The sequence below is a fragment of the Nelumbo nucifera genome, chromosome 4 (genome assembly GCF_055504915.1).
Source record: "Nelumbo nucifera cultivar China Antique chromosome 4, China Antique-T2T, whole genome shotgun sequence".
Lineage (NCBI taxonomy): Eukaryota > Viridiplantae > Streptophyta > Magnoliopsida > Proteales > Nelumbonaceae > Nelumbo > Nelumbo nucifera.
In genome coordinates, this window is record NC_142652.1 from 95201354 (window position 1) to 95221245 (window position 19892).

General features: G+C 37.7%; 1 pseudogene across 1 annotated transcript; it reads left to right on the top strand.

Annotated features, from left to right (window-relative positions):
• Positions 1-1534: 1534 nt before the first annotated feature.
• Positions 1535-4421, top strand: LOC104590616 (9-cis-epoxycarotenoid dioxygenase NCED2, chloroplastic pseudogene; annotated as a pseudogene). Its single transcript, XR_016085154.1, has one exon. The product of XR_016085154.1 is annotated as a 9-cis-epoxycarotenoid dioxygenase NCED2, chloroplastic pseudogene (transcript).
• The last annotated feature ends 15471 nt before the right edge of the window (positions 4422-19892 follow it).

The following is a 19892-nucleotide window of genomic DNA, read 5'->3' on the forward strand; positions in this document are numbered from 1 at the left end:
ATATGTTTATTATTTGATGATTGGCTTTTGGTTTGGAGCCCTTTTATAATAATAAACTGCATTAAGTTATAGGAGGAGAGGAAGAATCTTTACCTAAAAGGAAATGATGAAAGAACATAGAAAGAACTCAGTGTTTTGTGAAGGATGAAACATATCTTTATACAAGAGATATATGCTAAAAGAAAATGACAGTGTGAATGGGTGGACTATGCCATTTCCTAGGGTACCTAACCATTCCTTGCCACCCAAAAGAGTAGACATTTAGTTTTTATGTTCTTAAGGTTTTTTTTTTTTAATTTTAGAGGTTGTTTGGTATCCATGGTGTTTATAAGATGAAGGTTTTGTATGATTTTGTCTTGAAAAACGAGACAAAATCTACTTTAAACATTTTGTACGCTTTTTTATACCTCAGCGCATTAGGCACGACTAGACGCCATTAAGTATCATATAAGCCAAACAGTAAAAAATTGGTCTGGAAAATGAAAAACATCAAAACTAGTCTTTTTTTTAATAAACAGTTCACATGATTTTCAATAAATAAACGGCTCTACCAAATAACTTTTTAAGCATTTTTTTGCTAAACTTATATCCAATGCTGAACTGGAACCGTTTCTTCCAAAAATTACATCGATACTAAACACCATCTTATACTAAGCCTCTTGTAGATTTTATTAGAAATCTGACCCGAGTTGGAAGTTGAATAAATTTCTAAAAGTTGGCATTGTCAAAAGGTTCTTTATCTAGTAAAAATATATTTCACAACAAAATGTTAAGGAGAGAAGTTATAAATAGGACACTCTAATTAGTAGCCAATCCTTTATCACAGTTCTAGCACTTAAATTAACTTTTAGCTTACCCTTCCCTCTGATGAAATATTTAGAAAGTGACAATCCCTAAGTATCATTGTCATCTCATATGTAAATGCACATGATATCCCATCTAAGTTTTCCTGCAAGGATAAAAAATAGTTAATTTATGAAAGAAAGAAAAAAAGGCAAAAGGTGTCAAAAATAGTTAATTAATTAATAAGAAGAAAAGCAATAAATTGGACAACACCATCCCATCAGTTTTTCTTTTTATTTAATTTCTTTTTTTTTCTTGAAATGATATCCCATCTAAGTTTTCCAAACATTTAATCCAAGATCTTTCAATCACAAGTAACAATTAAGGAACTGCATTATCTCTAGATATCTCTCATAACTCTTGAATCCTTAACATTAATTCAATAAAACACCCTAGAGATTGTTTTTATCATTTGGATTATTTGGATCTCCCTCTGTGGTATATGCCAAGCATAAACAAACAGTGAAGGGTTTCATTTGGAAAAAAAAAAAAAGAATTTTTACGTCTTCAGGTGGTGGTGGTGGAGGAGGAGGAGAGAGAGAGAGGGGGGAAAGAGATGTGTTTGTGGGCAGGGGTGTGGGGTAGTGATGTGACCTAGATTTCAAGGGAAGGAAGAGAGAAGACGGCCACGTGGGTGAGATGACCTCTTCGAAGAGGGAATACAAGGAGAAAAGGACCATAATTTACCATAGGCTTTAGTGAATAGAGTGAGAGGAGATTTATTTATATGCTTTTTGTATACTGACCTGAATAACAAATATTATTACGTGCCATGGTTCAAAAATCAAGGAACTCTCTCCTAATAACTCAAATCTCTCTCATAAATAAACGACTTTCTAGAGAGAGAGAGGGGTGGGGTCGTGTCAAACTTTCTAAGGCAGGTTTGTCTTGCTCTGCCTCTTTTTAATCCTAACATCAATGGGGAGTGCTCTTTCCACAAATCAACCACGTGGTCATCCCATAGATGTCGAGGAGGACCTCTATCTATGACCTTTCTCTTCTCCCTCCTCCAGTCTCCAACTCTATATATACCTCCCTCACTTCTCTCTTCAAATCACACCTCTCTCTTCCTCTCCCTTCTCACTCATTCCCTCTCTTTTCTTTTCTTCCAAAAACCAAAAGAAAACATCAATATCTCACAACACAATTCCATTGCAACATAAATTCGCATCAAAAGCAACCATTCATTCACTCTCTAGTACCTCTCTATCTCTCTCTCTAATACAGAGATATACAGAGCAGACTTCTTTTTAGATCCCAACCCAACCCATCCCAAGACTTCAAAAACAATGGCTTCTTCAGCAGCTGCTGCTACAACTTCTAGCACATGGGTCAATCCCAAACGAGCTCATGCTCATCATCCCTCTTCATTAATGGATTTGGGCTGCAGTTCCAAGTCCATAAGCTTAAAGAGGCCCAGTAGAAGAGCCCATCTCCATTGCTCTCTGCAGACTCCTTCACTGCTCCGTTTCCCAAAGCAATCCTCCTCCTCCACAACTCCCTCTCCCGCTATTACTACTAGTACTACTACCCTCCCCAAGCCCAAACCCAAACCCAGAAACAAAGAAGATTCATCATCGTCACTCCCCGCCAACTACAACACCAATAAGGCTTCGCCTGCTCCTCCTCCTCCACAGTGGAATCTGCTCCAACGTGCTGCTGCCATGGCGTTGGATGCCGTCGAGGCCGCCTTGATATCCAGCGAGCGCCAGCACCCACTCCCCAAGACAGCCGACCCAACCGTTCAAATCGCCGGCAATTTCGCACCAGTGCCCGAGCAACCTGTCTCCCATTCCCTCTCCGTCTCTGGCCGTATCCCCGATTGCATTCAAGGCGTCTACGTTCGTAACGGCGCCAATCCCCTGTTCGAGCCCGTCGCCGGTCACCATTTCTTCGATGGTGACGGCATGGTTCACGCTGTTAGCATCCACGACGGCTCCGCTAGCTACGCTTGCCGCTTCACTGAGACGCAGCGTTTCGTTCAGGAACGAGCCCTTGGCCGCCCTGTCTTTCCGAAGGCCATTGGTGAGCTTCACGGCCACTCTGGTATTGCTCGGCTCCTTCTCTTCTATGCCAGAGGACTTTTCGGGATTGTCGATCACACCCAGGGAACCGGAGTTGCCAACGCTGGCCTTGTTTATTTTAACCGTCGTCTTCTTGCCATGTCCGAGGACGATCTCCCTTACCAAGTTCGTATCACTCCCTCCGGTGACCTTGAGACAGTCGGCCGCTACGACTTCCAGGGTCAGCTCCGGTCCGCCATGATTGCTCACCCCAAGCTCGACCCAGTCTCGGGCAAGCTCTTTGCTCTCAGCTACGATGTCGTTCAGAAGCCATACCTTAAGTACTTCAGCTTCTCCCCAGATGGCCAGAAGTCACCTGACGTCGAGATTCCTGTTGCTGAGCCCACCATGATGCACGACTTCGCAATCACCGACAGGTTTGTGGTGATACCCGATCAGCAGGTGGTGTTCAAGCTCCAGGAGATGATCCAAGGTGGCTCTCCGGTCGTCTACGACAAGAACAAGATTTCCCGGTTCGGAATCTTGGACAAGAACGCCGTCAACGCTTCGGGGATCAGATGGGTCGAAGCGCCCGATTGCTTCTGCTTCCACCTCTGGAACGCTTGGGAGGAGCCCGAGACCGACGAGGTCGTTGTCATCGGTTCCTGCATGACCCCGCCGGACTCCATATTCAACGAATGCGAAGAGGGTCTGAAGAGCGTTCTCTCAGAGATTCGTCTCAATCTAAGGACCGGTAAGTCCACCCGTCGATCCATCATCTCCGACTCCCAACAATTGAACTTGGAAGCCGGAATGGTGAACCGGAACCGATTGGGGAGGAAGACCCAGTTCACCTATTTAGCAATTGCCGAGCCATGGCCGAGAGTTTCTGGCATCGCCAAGGTAGACCTCACCACCGGAGAAGTGAACAAGTTCATTTATGGAGACCGATGCTACGGTGGCGAGCCATTCTTCCTGCCGAGGGACCCCAACAACTCGGAAAGAGAAGATGATGGCTACATACTGGCTTTCATGCACGACGAGAAGACATCAAAATCAGAGCTTCTGATTGTAAACGCCATTAATTTACAGTTGGAAGCTTCAGTCAAGCTACCTTCTCGAGTTCCATACGGTTTCCACGGCACGTTTATAAATTCCAAAGATTTGGAGAAACAGGTCTAAAGCCTACAGATTCTGGCACACCCTTAATTCCGTCCTAGTACAGAGGAGACTTTACCTGAGGGATACTTTTGGATTACATCCCCGGAGTCTTCTCCCAACACCTCCACTTATCACGAATCACAAATCACAACCCCTTTCTGGGTTTTACCTCTACCTTCTTCAAATTTCATTTTTGCTTAGTTTTCTCTTTTCTTTTTCAGCATGAGAGAGAAGTTTTGATAGAAACCAGCTTGTAGCTTTTGGACTGTAGGTAGAGATGGAGCTCAGCTGGTTTCTGTTTATTCTTTTCTTCTTTCTTTCTTGCTTCCCCACTTTCTGTTCTCTTTGTGTACTTGATTGATGTCTATGTGTTGTTCTTTGTGTAACATAAAAACAGAGGATGTCTTTCATTAACCTTGCTCTCTGCCTCTCACTCTCTCTCTCTCTCCTCTCATTTTGCTTGTTATAAAATATTAAAAGTTTTGATATTGATTTTCATTTCTCCTATGCTTCCAGGAATTTGTAGGGAAGGGCATGGGACATGGGCAAGAAGGGGAATTTATGGGGTTTTCATGGAATTCTTTATGAATAACCCCCATTTCAGTATTTACATTTACGCGGTTTAATTTTGTACTTAAACCGTTGATGATGATGTGGGCACTGTTATTTTGATAAATATTTGCTAAAATTAGTGGTGAAAAATGAAAATTGAGTATGGGTTCGTTTAAATTTTAATAAAATCTATATAAATATACACAAACCAACTCACTATATATAGTCGCATAATGCAAATATTGTATGTTGCAGTGTGACAGGAATGGGCTAATTTTCTTACTCAGATGCCAACCTGAGTTAACCCTATTTCTTTTAACTTTATTTGGTACCGACGATACAAACAAAATCCCGACACAACATGTTTATGATAAGATGATTAAAATAAGCGTTTATCATAAGATGCTAGAGAAATGGATAATGAAAGACTTGTATCATGCAAATATATATATATATATATATATATATATATAATAGAATAATTGGAGTTTCATTTGTAGGCTGCAAATTAAGGAGTGAAAGGGGTAGAAAGGCTGTAATATTTTGTGTTTCTTCCCTTTGTACATCAAATGCCTGATAATTGCTGAGAATTTTTTTCCAAAATGTATGAACTGATAATTGATCTATGAATATGAAACATTAATAAATTCCATTTTTGAATCCCTTCTAAATGGGGCGGTGGATCTTTATTAGTCTATGCTGGTGAGGTGAGTTTTCCTCCTCAGATTGCTGCTGGAGTGCTGGGTGGTGGCAACAAGGTCAAAGCTGAAAGTTGAGGCCAGCCCACAGTGTTAACATTGGGAAAATGGGTTGGGTGGTGATTTGGGCACACCCTCATTCTAATTTAATAAATTTAGATGGGGCACAACACAAATTAAGCTCTATAAACGGGCCAAATTAAGTTTGCTGTGTGGAGAAGAAAAGACAAAGTAATACCTTTTTTCCCGTAAAGAATAAATCTTGTCTCTTTGAAAGAGGTATCCTTAAGGTTAAGGATCAAAAACAGAGAGTGCCCAAATCACAATCCCAGAAATTAGTGTATATTGAATCGAAGAAAAAGAAAGAAAAAAGAAAATCTTTGGAAGGAAAGAGAAGAAGAGTTTGACGTTTTTGTCGGTTGTTTGGGAACGACTCGATTCGGCTGCCGTGATGCCATCCATAACTTATAGTGCAAATTGGAAAGCAAAATAAAAAAACAAAAAATAGTGAAAGCAAAGATAGTTACACGCTAGGCTCTCATTCTCTCCACCTTTATTATTAAGTTAAATAGAAAAAGTCCCACTTTTTCTCTGTTTCGAACTCCACTTCAAAAGCAACTTCTCTCACAAAACCATTAATCTCTACTTCTTTGCTTCAAACCCCACTTCACAAATCATCAAATTCTGCCGACCCAATTCAATTTTCCTCACCAAATCCATAAAATTTCTCATTATCATTCATGGGTATGCCACTAATCTCTTTCTCTGTCATATATATATATATATATATGAAGATGTTTAGTCAATGGTTAACTGTCAAACATCCATGTATAGAAATATATTTGTTGGGATGAAAACACCAGCCGACCCTTTTTTCCCTTTTCTCAAAGCTCATCGATGCAATTCACCATCAATGTAAGTATACTGGTGCAGCCCATGTCAGACGGACCACTCTCTCTCTCTCTGTGGGGACGTGGAGCTATATGGGATTAAGTACGTCCATATTTTGTGGGTAACGGCTCTAGGACTGAAAGAGAGAAGTAAGAGCATGAGAGCATGGATTGATTAATCAAATTAAGGGGAAAAGGTCGCTTACAGCCGACCATCAGCTTATTAGTGAGGAGAGATTCATGGTTCCTAACGTGTTTCTCACTCAACCAACATTAATTACCCCCATTAAGGTTTCATTTAATAAACATGTACTTTTAAGTTTACGACGGTAGAATAAAAAAAAGGGGTAAAATATAAAAATCTCCCCTCAAGATTTTAACAATCATAAAAACCTTCCCTATGATTTCATTTTAATAAATACCTTTCCTGAAGTTTTGAGAAATTCAACAAAAATCTCATTTTCGTTATTGTTCCACTCGTTATTGTCCCACACAAACAATATTAGATTGATGTTTTAATTTTTTTCAAATATCCATTCTACCACTTCATAAATTATTTTACATACAAAATTACTGAAATAACTTCATTTTAATTCAATAAAAACCTCTTTTAAAAATCATTTCAGTAATTTTACATATAAAATTATTGAAATATGTTTTTTTATTAAGTTAAAATGGGATTATTTCAGTAACTTTACATGTAAAATAATTTATAAAAAAGTAGAAGAGATATTTAAAATAAACTGGTACATCAATCTAACGTTTTCCATATGTAACAGTAATAGAAAGAAGGTTTTTGTTGAGTTTATCAAAAGTTCAAGAGATGTATTTGTTAAAATGAATTATAAGCGAGGGTTTTATAATTGTCAAAATTTAAGGGGAGATTTTTGTATTTTACACTAAAAAACTTTCAAAAATATTATAATCAAAAGCTAAAACACTTTTGAGCCCTAAATCACTAATTGGGGATTATTGTTTTTGTGCTTTAAAAGCATACATCCTCGACAGCCAAACATAACTTATATAATTATTTAATGATATTGTTTTCTTAGCCGGCCAGAGGATAATTTGGGATAACTTTTCATTGATTGATTGATTGATTGAATTGCTTTGAATAATAACACCTTAAAAGTAAGTGGACGATAGAAGAATGGCGGCTCATTTGGATATGCTCTAAATGATCCAGTTATTTTCGAGTTGACTCTGTTTATTGCATCTTGCCAATCTGCTCCAAAATTGTACCTCACATGGTTATGTTCAGCATATGTCTTAGTAATTATTCAATCCATTTTTGTGTATGTGGGACAAAAAGAAGTTGCAAATTGTATCATTAGTTTTGTTCAAATTTGAATAAAGTCTGATCTTATCAATGAATTCAATTTTGAATTCACCGATAATAATTAGATACCAATAAGGTAATAAATAGCTGCTCGTTAAATTTAGATATCAATTAATCACATTAAAGACATTTTAGTTATCATTGATTTATGTTTTATAAAAATGTAGTTTCATGTCGCAAACCAAAGATATCATTGATCAATGTCCTTTTTTTTTTTTGCATGATACATTCGATAAACCACAGATCTACCCTTTTTAATTAGGCTTCCAATTTGATCAATGTAGACATCAAATACTCTCTCTCTCTCTCATATAGCCTTATAGAAATTGTTTTCAAGTTAAATTTCTAATTCATTTTATTAATGATATATTAGTATTGTTGTATGAAATAACAGGATAAAATAAAAATAAAAACTAACATAAGATTGTGAATTCAATAGTTTATGGCCTGTTCGCTTTTTGGTAAGTTATTTATTCAGGTAAATGTAATTACTTGTATAAGTTTATTTTGTAAAACACTTACCCAGGTAAGTGTATTTACCCATGTTCTTTTATTTTTCAAGTAAAAAAGAAAATGATCATTTTAGCCATAAAAATTCATTATTAAAAGGGACATTTTTGTTGCATTCAAGTGTTGGAAACTTTCCCCCTTAATGGGAAAGTTATTTACCAACCTAAAAGATACCCAGAAAAATAAACTTTCCTTGGTCCCCACATTAATATGAACAAAGAACATGGGATTCTTGGTCAATGAGAACCAAAATTCCATTGACCAACTTTCCCCCCTCTCAATATCCAAAAAAAGAACGCCCCCTAAGAAAGTGAAAAGATATGAGAGAGAATTTTTAAGAAGTAAAAACAAAAACAATCTAGGGGAGGGGAGGGAGGAGGTTGAAACTTGAAAGTGTTATGGAAAATGAAACTTTAAGGTCTAAAAGGGTTTCACTGTGACACTAGAAAGACATGATATTTGAAAAACTTATAGCCAATTAACCGGTATCATAAAAATGGCAACTAATCAGGTGGCATTAATCAAAACATGCAAGAGGTTTTGTTGAGGGGCAGAGCACTAGAGGGTGGTGGAGGGGAGCCATAGTTCAGATTTGAATCAAATCTAATGCCCCGTTCGCTTTTCGGTAAGTCACTTGCCCGGGTAAATGCACTTATCTGGGCAAGTGTTTTTCAGGAAATACTTACCTTAGTAAGTGCAATTACCTATGTTCTTTTATTTCCCATGTAAATAAGGCAATGACAATCTTAGCCATAAAAATTCCATTATTAAAAGGGGCATTTTTGTCCCATTCAAGTATTGGCAACTTTCCCCTAGATGGGAAAGTTAATTTACCCACATATGAGGGGTAAGTGATATCTAGGAAAATAAACTTTCACTAGCCCCACATAAATCTGAAAAATGAACATGACTTTCTTGGTCAATGGGAATCAAAATCCCATTGACCAACTTTCCCTCCTCTCAAAATCCAAAAAAAAAAAAGAATGCCCCTAAATATTAATGGATCTCGCCTGATCAGACTTCAAAAAATAAATAAATAAATATTAATGGATCAAACTTGACGCTGATCATTTGCAACTAGAAAAAGAGAATTAAATGCATGTCCAAATTGGCTTATCTATTATGCAAACAAAAATGGAAGAGAATGAGAGCTAAAAAGCAAAAGCGGAAACAAAACAATGAATCAGAGTTGGAATGGTTTTGGCCTTTTGGAGGAGGCGCTTTTCTACCTTTCACTGTTTGTAACTCCGACAGGGACACAAGCTTTGATGCTTACTTATCATAAAATCGAATTACTGTATTTTCATTCAGCTTACACAAAGTAGGAAATTGACAATCTCTCTCTCTCTCTACCTTCAACCATGCTTAGTAATTTTATTCTTGTTTAATTACTTGATGCCTGCCTCTGGTCTTCCTGTAGCAGGTGTTGACCATACAAATTGCATGTAATTTTGAATTTTGTTACCGAAAATGAATTAATGTTGAACCATTAGAAGATATGAGAAATATGATAATGTTTAATAAACATATATGATACATGAATAATGAAGATTTTCAAAAAAAAAAAGTACAGGAATGCTTTATTTTTTATATATTATAAAAAATGAGAAATTTGGGCAGAAAATATGGCAAGATTTTCATTCTATATTTTTTAAAAGGTAACATAATCTTTTCTTATAATAAAAAATACAACTTATTAAAATATTTATTTTTAACCAATCTTTTTACCTTACCGCATATATACTTTTAACCAATTTTCTCTTCATATTTTTTCCTTTTTGAAACCGAATTTTACATGAACATTTCCCATATTATACTTTTTTCTTCCATTAATGGGTATAATTGTACATTATACCCAAACTGCCAACCCTCTGATTCTTTATTGTAGAAAATGAATGTGTATTCACCAACAGTTCTAAGAAAAACATTCAAAAACGCCCATCATTTAATTAGAACATTTGAATCAGCTTAACATTCACCCAAATCCCACCTTGTATTAATTTGCAGGAGTCTTGTCTCTCTCAAATCTTAAGTCTGTTATGAGGAAAATGGGTTCCAACCATAATGAAGACCAGGGGGCATTGGCCATGAATTATCTTCATTTACTTGACAAGGTTATATTATCCACCACTAGCCTCAAATACTGGCTCAGAAGCATTCAATGCTTCACCCAGCAGAAGACAAAGTGATGCTTTTTATGCTTTGTCTGAAACTCCAAGAGTCCATTCAATACTATAAAACACAGTTAAACTGTCATCCTCCACCCTCCCTTTCACACAAAGAGGCCCATGTGAACCCCACGTGACACATAAAACATGAAGGTTTGCCCCAAAAGCAGAAGCCAAATCCAAGAGAAATATCTCTAGGTGCCCTAGATTGGAATATAATGAAATGAAACCGGAGAGAAGTCAGTGAACTCTTGCCATCACTGAAGGAGATCAAATTGGCATCGCATAGAGGACACCCCATGCATCTCTCACCCGTGTATTGAAAACATTTCCCCATGACAAGTACAGGAGGGAAAGAGAAGAAGCTTTATCACTATTACTCTGGTACCAATGGACCATATGATGTATTCTCCTCCTCTTAAACTGTATATAATAATATAGTTAATCATCCACTTCCACTGTTGTTACAATCAGTAACCAGTCAATCCCTTTTCATTACAATAAATAATCTCTCTCTCTCTAAAGATTAAAACTTAATCCAATTAAAATATACTTGTAGAAAGACACATCTCTATCATCATGCTCAAAGGCACCAAACACTCTCTCATTGTCAGTGTTTCTTCCAAAACTGCTAGCTTTTCTATTGGGTTTTTTATGTACTTTTTCCCCCTTTCAGTATAAGCTTGAAACTTGTATACCCACAATAGAAGAGAGGAGAGAGAAGGTGGGGGAGTGGCCACTCTCACTTCCCCCACTTCCATTGGATGCTTGTCAAATTTTAATGAGTCTATTCTCTCCATGGATAAGCAAAATAAATACTAAAATCGTCTCTCTTCCAAACCCTTTTGGTTAGTGGGCACTGAAGCAAATTCAAGAAACCCAAAAGACTCGAGAAGAAAATACAAAAGTGTGTCCTCTTCCATGTGGTAGTCGGTCAAATAGGCTTCATTTCGCCCAATTTTAAGGGATTAATTTATCAAAAGCATTCACATATATATAAGCACATTCTTAAGACAAACACATTTGCATCAACAGGACCGACCTTATATATTCTTCAAATCTAAAGGAATTGACCAAACAACTCCAAACCCAGAGAAGATAATAAGGTCGGTACATGTACTAATTTCCACACATTTTTATTAATACCAACTTTGCTTATTCTGTACTTCAGTTCAGCAAGACAACTTCCAAACTGTTTTGGATCTGTGCTCATAACTTGATCTTCAATCGATCATTTGATATATTTTGTACCAAGAAACTAATTAGGGAGCGTTCTACTACAATGTTTTTGTTTCCAGTTGTTTTTGAAATCGTACATCAGGCTCAGTTTGGAAAGAGTATAAATGTAAATATGTAGAGTGTAAAACCTTATATTTTGTATTATTTTATATTTATTTGCACTATATATATTTGTATTTGTATTTAAGCTCAGTTTGGAAGGAACACAGATACAAATTTGTAAAGTATTAAATTTTGTATATATTTGTACCCTACATATTTGTATTTATACTCCTTCCAAACTGAGCCTCAGTGAAAAAACTTGAAATACATTCTTGAATTACGATTTTGTTTTTGAGAAGTGAAAACCAGTTGGTTTTGTTTTAAAAAGCAATCCATACTTATGATGGTTTCTTTCGGTTTTAGAAACAGAAAACACATATACAATGATGAATATGTTTTTTAGGCTCAGTTTTCAAATTCTTATATGTTTCCCGTGTTTAAGGAACCAATTTTGTTTTCAAACCAAATGGTTATGACTTGTGATTTGTTTAAAAGGAGACCATTACTCTATATTGGTCCCACCACATATATTTATCTAGTGTCCTGAGAGGGGTGGACTGGCCGACACGGTCCTAACATTTGACATTATTCTGCTCTCAAATTTGAACCCGCAATTCTCATGCCTGACAGCCCCAGATTTTACCATTACAAGAAGAAATGGCCCCTAGGATAGGAGAATACCCCCTAAAATCTCAAAACCACAGCGACTAAGCTAATCATACATTGTGGTTGACAGTACTGATGATAAGAGAAAGTTGTCCAAGTCCAACACATTTGATTATGTTGTAGGGTCAGATAAAATATAAGTTTGGTTAATATGTCAGATCAAGAAAAATCAAGTACTGAAGGGAAAGAAAATAAAAGTGCTACAGAGGCCCTACTTCCACTGCATCATGTGAAAATTGTGGTTGTCCATTTCAATGGTAGAGCCATGACAGCAAGGATTTTTTCTTGGTCCCGGCCGAGGCTGCTACGCCAAAGCACTCGTAACCCTGGTTTTTCCACATGCGAAAAGCCAGGGAAATCTGTTTTGTATTGTCAAGCCTAAATCAGAGATAGTGAAACTGCAAAACTGCAGTTAGCGTCATGGATGGTGGCTAGGGCATAACTCATAGGAGATGATGGTCAGATCCAACTTGTGTTTCACGACTGCTTGACACACAATTCTAACCAGTAGCAGTCCAAATTCAAAAGGAAAAGATATGGAAAATGACACAAAAATGAAGAACTCCTTGAATGGTTAAGCTTATTTGACTAGACAAATGAGGTGGTTAAGGCTCCATTTGTTTGTGGTTCAAATTTCATTTACATTGGTATAAATCCAGGAGAGTGCATGGCATTTTGTTTGTGGTTCAAATTTCATTTACATTGGTTCAAGTTTCATCGCTCTTTGGGTTTTTTTTTTTCTTTTTCTAGTAGTAAAATGATATAGTCCCCACTTTATATAAGATAAATGATGATACTTTACAAATTAAAAAAAAATCCAAGAATCGTAGCCATGCATCGGGAACATCTCAACCGTCATTCATGGGGAGACATTCGCACAGTTATGATTTGCAAATAGCGTTTGTGGGTAGTAGATCCAGACTCAAAATTTCCATGTCATTCTTTTTATACAAAGAAAAATCAGTGCTATAAAGGAAAATTGTCTCCAAACAACCCTCTCTGTTGAATTCCAAGTTCCAAGTGAAATTTGAAATAGTTTTGCTACTACCACCACCATCACTTTTAATTATCTACCTAGGGCCTATAATCATTTTTAATTTACAGTATTCTTTCTTTTCCTTGTTTTCTGCTATGAAAACAATCACTTTTACTGTCGTTTGGAGGGTGGGTGGAAGAGAAGATGCGCCCTTTCAAGCTCAAGTAGGTTAAAACTTGACCATGTCGACCTATTTTCTAACACATTACATCACAATGATTTGTAGAAAGGCTCTTGACATCTTCACTTATTGGGGCTGGGAGAGTGCCTGTTTGGGCTTTGTAAGGTCACTCTGCCGATACTACCTATAAGAAATGGTGAAAAACACAAAGAGCCCACATGAACTATACTCTATGCTTTAAGTTTATGGCCTTTTCATGAGATTTTGACATTGAAAGCCCAAATTTTGGGAGGGATTTCCCGCAACTGTTTCTAGCATTACATGAGCTCAGAAACCCAAGATGCCGTTAAGCTTTTTATGGCATACATGAGCCAAAAAATTCACTTTCTAAAGCTATGTTAACCCTCTCAAACAGGCCCTTAGTTTATGGCCTTTTCATCAGTGGATTTTCCAAAGCAGCTTAGGGCCCTTTTAGGAGTCCAGATTGCATTCGAACACCCTACCAATAACATTTAACACTGCAAATCTCATAGATGGCAGGTCCCTCTTTTATGGTGTCAGATCAAGTTGGTAGGGTATTAGAACTTGTTTTGTTGGCCCATGATCCCAACTCTCCTTTAGTTCCTATATGGGAGGGATTTCACAAATTATTTCTAGAATTGCATGTGAAAATTCAAAAGAAGGCAAATATAGGCTTGCTTACATGAGCTGAAAAATCAACTTTCCGGCAAAACTATTTTTTGTATGATAGCTACTCTAAAATGAGTTCAAATCAGCCCCCCACAAAACTGTCTCACACAACATTTCACAGCACATCCCTACCATGTATTGACAACATTTCCCAATGATAATATCAGGAGTGATGATATCGTAGTCAACAGGAAATGTTTTCAGTACACGACTGGGATGTACTGTGGGACATTGTGAAGGGGGCTGATTCGGTCTCTCAACCAATGCTGAAGCTCTCCCAAAGGGTTCCATGTAGGATCCACCTCATCACAAAGCCAGAAGCTGCCGCATGAAGATGAAAACAGAAAGCCTTCCTTAAAAGATTGAGCTGAAAAGAGTCAACTAAGCTAAATGTGGAGCCCACTATAGAAAGTCAGTATTCAGTAATACTCCCTGCTTTTAATCCCTCCCAAATGGGCACTCAATGAAAGTGACTCAACCGAGGATTCAGCACCCCCTAAATCAGTAATTAAATCGGCCCTAAGGCCGGCCTGCAAATCCCAAGCCAAGCCAGATTCCATCCCCACGACAAACCCATCTAGCACCGAAATGCAAAGACTTCATTCATTACTTATCTTAACCAACAATTGTCCTCTCCATCCATCTCCCCCATTACACAGCTGAGCTGGCAAAATTGGGAAACCTCCTTTCACATACATCATCTCTCGTCAGTCCTCTCCTCTTGGTAGGGGGCTCCATAACTATCAGCTAATGCTGAAAGCCTGAAACAGAACGGATTTGTTTCTTCTAAATTCACACGAGAGGAAATGCACGATACACGTTGAACGAAGCAACGCGGAAAGAGATTTCTCTAATCTCTATCGAATGGGCGGTGTGGATTTTCTTGTCCGACGTCCCACACGGCACAGACCTTTGACTGCAGGTACAGAGTCCGATCCAAAAAGATTGGTCGGTGGATCGGATCCAGGTAGGCCATAGACTGGTTCCTGTTCAAATAAGCCTGGGCAAAGACCTGGACTAATTCTGGTCCATTCATGAGTCAACTGAGTTAGACACTCCACTTTGTAGTACATACAGTTATCTGTCATATTGTGGGTAGAAGTTGAGTCACATCCGAATTCGATCCGATTATTGAAACTATAAATTAAAATTTTGATATTAAACTTCTTGATGTATTAGATTTAGATTGGATTGGAAATTTATTATTTTTAAAATAAAGAAGAATTTATATATATATATATATATATATATATATATATATATATATATATATATATATATATATATATTTGAAAAAAAGCCACTTTGTCTCAATTACCCATGATCTTAATTGGAGGGATAGACTGAATATGGACTTAAATTTTGGCTTCTTCTTCCATATATTGGCTTAGAAATTTGATAACTTTTAAACAATATAATATAATCTTACAAATGTTGGATTTTAATCTCATTAAAGATTAAATTCAACAGGGTTTGATTGATTAATTATATGAAAATGCACATATATATGCACATCTTGAAAATTGTTTTTAAATCTCACACTAAAACCAGTTTTGAACGTGTTCTCTTCTTTAAAACCTTGTCTCACATTGGAAAATTACTAAACATATTTAAATTTTTTAATAGGAATTCGTTTACACTCTTTAGAATTATAAAAAGAGTATGGAGGCTTACTATTATATGTATACGCATACACGCATGTATACAACATAATAAGGCATTTTAGAGGCACACTTTACTACTATTAATTAATTTTTAACAATCACAAAATTTAAAATTATGACTATACAAAGAGTCTTTTTCTTGAACCAGCACCTTCCTCTTCAAGATGACTCCAAAAATTATATAAGGAATATGAATCAAGCAACTGACCCTATTATATAAATCCGGTTCTTCATTATGCATTCCAATCATAATTGGATTGGTTCTAGGATTTGATATTATATTCACATTATAATTAGATCAGGACCAGTTTTGGTCGTATTTCAAACTGATAAAGACCTGACTGACTATATATAACTATTGCAAAGAATCTTGTAATCCAATATCCATCTTTCTCATGATATATTTAATATTATTATATTATCATGTTCAAATGTGTCAATTTAACACGAGTAGGTTTATTGTCAAATTATTCGGTAAAAGTAGAGCTGTCAACTACAACTGGGTCTTATCGGGTGTAACCGTGTAACCGATAGTTCTGATTAATAATTGGGACAGTTCAGAACTGACTCTATATATTTATTTATTAATTTGGGAGGACCCAACCTGACCCATTGACAGAATTAGGACCCACTTAAAATCAATACTCATGGATTACAGCATGGTACTTGGGGCCACTTAGTGCTCCATAAGAAAGAGAAGACCAACTTGTGGGGGAGGGAGGATGTGGTACAAACCCACTTGACCGTAGGAATGTCAATGGGTCAGAATTGATTCGGCTTAATCCAAACTTGACCCGAGTAATATCAACTTGAACCCGTCCATTTTCAATGCTACACTGTCAACGGTCAGATTTTGCAGAGGTTCACCTCAACCTGAACCCAATCTGAAATCGATTAGACCGACTTTTACCACTTAATCCGACCAATTGGCATCCCTACTTGCTCAGAAGGAAAAACAAACTAAACTTAGGTTTCTGTAGGGGTGCAACTTGGGTAAGCTCAGGTTGGGATTTTTGTCAAAATTAGAATGGCCTGACCTGAATCAATTCAATGGCATAAGTTTGAGGCAGTAAAATGTTAACACAGGCCAACCCGAGTTGCACCCCTAGATTTTTCACATATTGGGATGACTCGATAGGAGTCCTGAATGGCAAAGTGAATTCCCAGTCCAGAAGGCAAGTCAGTGCCTACAACAATGGCGTAAATGGCTAAATGCTGTGGGTTAGAAAAGCATCATGTTGCACGCCCATTCTATTCATGCTACAAGGATTTGAATTCTAGTTATTTTCTTTCAAATGCAAGCCTTTCATTGGGTTGCATCAAGAACAAAAGAAAACAAACAAAGAAAAGAGGAAATGGTCTATTCAAGTGCAGTGTTAAATGGGGAAGAGAACCACCTTTTAGAGAACGCAACCAAATATAAGATTTTGATACTCTACCATCCACACCCACAATTGCAGAATCTACAATGGCCCACAAGGCCAATTTCCCTTTCATCTTTCCCATATACTACCTCAAACTGTCATGAAAGCTAAGAGAAAGGAACTCCTCCAATTTGGCTGGCCGATCGACAGTGATTGGTAGACAGGATTTCCTGAAAGCAAAAAGCGTGTTAATACACTTGGAGCATAACATCTAGCTACACATCAGGAACATCTCTCCATGAATTTAACATTTAAGTACAGGAATGTTCCCATTGTACAGCTCGATGCCATGCTCTTAGGGTATTCGCATGATTTTTGCTTTTAGGAGATCCGGGCTCAGTGATTGGGCCACCTTGGATTTGAAACATTGATGCATCAGGCAGTACAACTCTATATCTGGGCTGCTAACTGCTTGGACTTCTTGTAATAAGGAGAAAAATAATGGAACAGACAAGGGTTCTACGTGGCAAAAGGAGATAAGCGGTCCCCTAACCCGAGTAGCATGGGTGGGGTATATAAAAGAAACAGGTATTTTTGAGTCCTTTTCAATGAGAGGTTATGTGTCTCCCTCCCATTTGTCCATTCGATGCCACGTCAGACTCCGCAATTTACTGTAGTGTAAGGATGACCTATTGACCTCAGTGCATGCCTCATCCACATGACCCTCCATTCCGATGTCCACAATCCACATAAAAAAGGGTTTTCCTGTGTATCATCCACCTTATAACTAAAATATAAAAATATAGATGCATGATTGCATATAAATATGATGGGTTATAGATCTGAAGAAAGTTGTCGACATAGATCACTAATGTGGCACATCAGGGGCCTACATTATACCATTATGTTTTTGTCTTGAGTAAAAAGCGCTATAATATAAAACAAATTAATATGATTTGTATTCTATGATTAAGAGCAGTCAGAGGTTCAATTGGCCCCTCTTGATAAGGCATGGGAGTGCAAATTTTGGTTAAGTTTTTTATTCAGATTTACTTCGTTTGTTGGGAGAGAAGTAATAGAATGTGGTCCTCACCTTTCCTCACCTTATTTTGGGTAGGAGAATGAAGAAAGAGGGATAGTAAAATTAAGTGGTCCCGGCACAAATTTTACCCTCCAGTGTCCAGAATTCAGAGGTGTAGCGTTAGCAAACAAAAGAAAAAGTGAACCATAAATGACCCGGTTGCAAAATTCATCCGTTCCACCATATCAACCCATGCAAGAAGCCCAAAAGGTAACAACCCATGAATTTGTATTACCCATCGTTCACATGGATAAATTTTAGCATATGCGTGCACAACAAATTTGTCTGAATCAAGGTTTTAAAAATCAATCAAGAAATGAAACCATTTGGTCACCAGTTTCTGGGCCAAATGATTGGACTCATCGGTCTGAACTGTCAGCCTGACATTTTTTAAAATTTAAAAATAAAAAATAATTAAAATAAAAACGACCCAAAAACTGTTGTTCAGGTTGAATGATTAAACGGTTCGGCTGTCCGAGTACTGATTCAATGGTTTTCTGAGGAAATCTTGACCAGGTAAAAAACAAAACCATAAGTGACTGATTCCCAGGTTGAACGGTTCGACTGCCTCACTAAAACCATGGTCCATCTTGTCCGAAAGGATTCTCCATCTTGCAGTTGGGGACAAGGAGAAACACATTGGTTGCCATCATGCAGGTATGTCCATACCTTTTGGTAGGCAATTGATGGTTGCGGTTAGTAGCTCAGGCAATGAAGACTGGTTCTGGACTTGGTTCTGTGAAAAACCAGAGCTTCTCTCATTTTTACTTTCATTCTTTTATTTACTCGGAATGCCGAAATATATACAGTCGAGATCCTATGTTTACAAGGATAAGAAGATGTACAAGGATAAGAGGTATCGGAGACTCCTGATTCAATTACAACAGAGACTCCGAATTCAATTACTAATTGTAATCCTAACACCCCCCTCAAGTTGGAGCATGCAGATTGTGAATGCCCAACTTGCGGAGAAAGTACTCAAATTCTTTGCGACCCAGTGCCTTTGTAAAAATGTTAGCCAGTTGAACGGTAGTCGACACATAAGCAGGATATATGCAGCCATTTTGAATCTCATCCCGTACAAAATGGCAATCAACTTCAATATGTTTCGTACGCTCATGAAACACTGGGTTTGCGACAATATGCAAGGCTGCCTGACTGTCACAATATAAACGCATTGGGTTTGAATGTGTCACAAGAGCCGATACTCTGCTTCCGCTGAAGAACGAGCCACAGTGTGTTGCTTCTTAGTTTTCCAGGAAATCGGCGATTTCCCAAGCATAACAAACCACCCAGACAGAGAACGTCAAGACAAAGGGCAGCTCGCCCAGTCTGAATCACACCATGCATATAACTACAAGTCACAATCTGAACGCAAGAGAATTCCTTGACCAGGATTCCTTTCAAGTAGCGCACCACTCGCAATGCAGCCTCCCGATGTCTTTCTTGTGGTTGTTGCATGAATTGGGACAGAACATGCACACAATAAGACAACTCTGGACGCGTTGCTGAGAGATAAATAAGCTTCCCCACCAAGCGTCTGTATTGCTTAGGATTAGACAAGAGGGCCCCGTCTGTCAAGGCGAGATTGTGATTCTGCTCCAGAGGAAAAGGAGCAGGTTTTGCACCAAGTAAACCAACTTCAGAAATAATATCCAAAGCATACTTTCGTTGTAACAGAAAAATTCCTGTTGAGTTTCGGGCAACTTCAATGCCCAAAAAATATTTCAATGATCCCAAGTCTTTCATATGGAAGCAATCACTCAAATATTTCTTGAAGACTTGAATTGCCATACGATCATTACCTGACACGATAATATCGTTC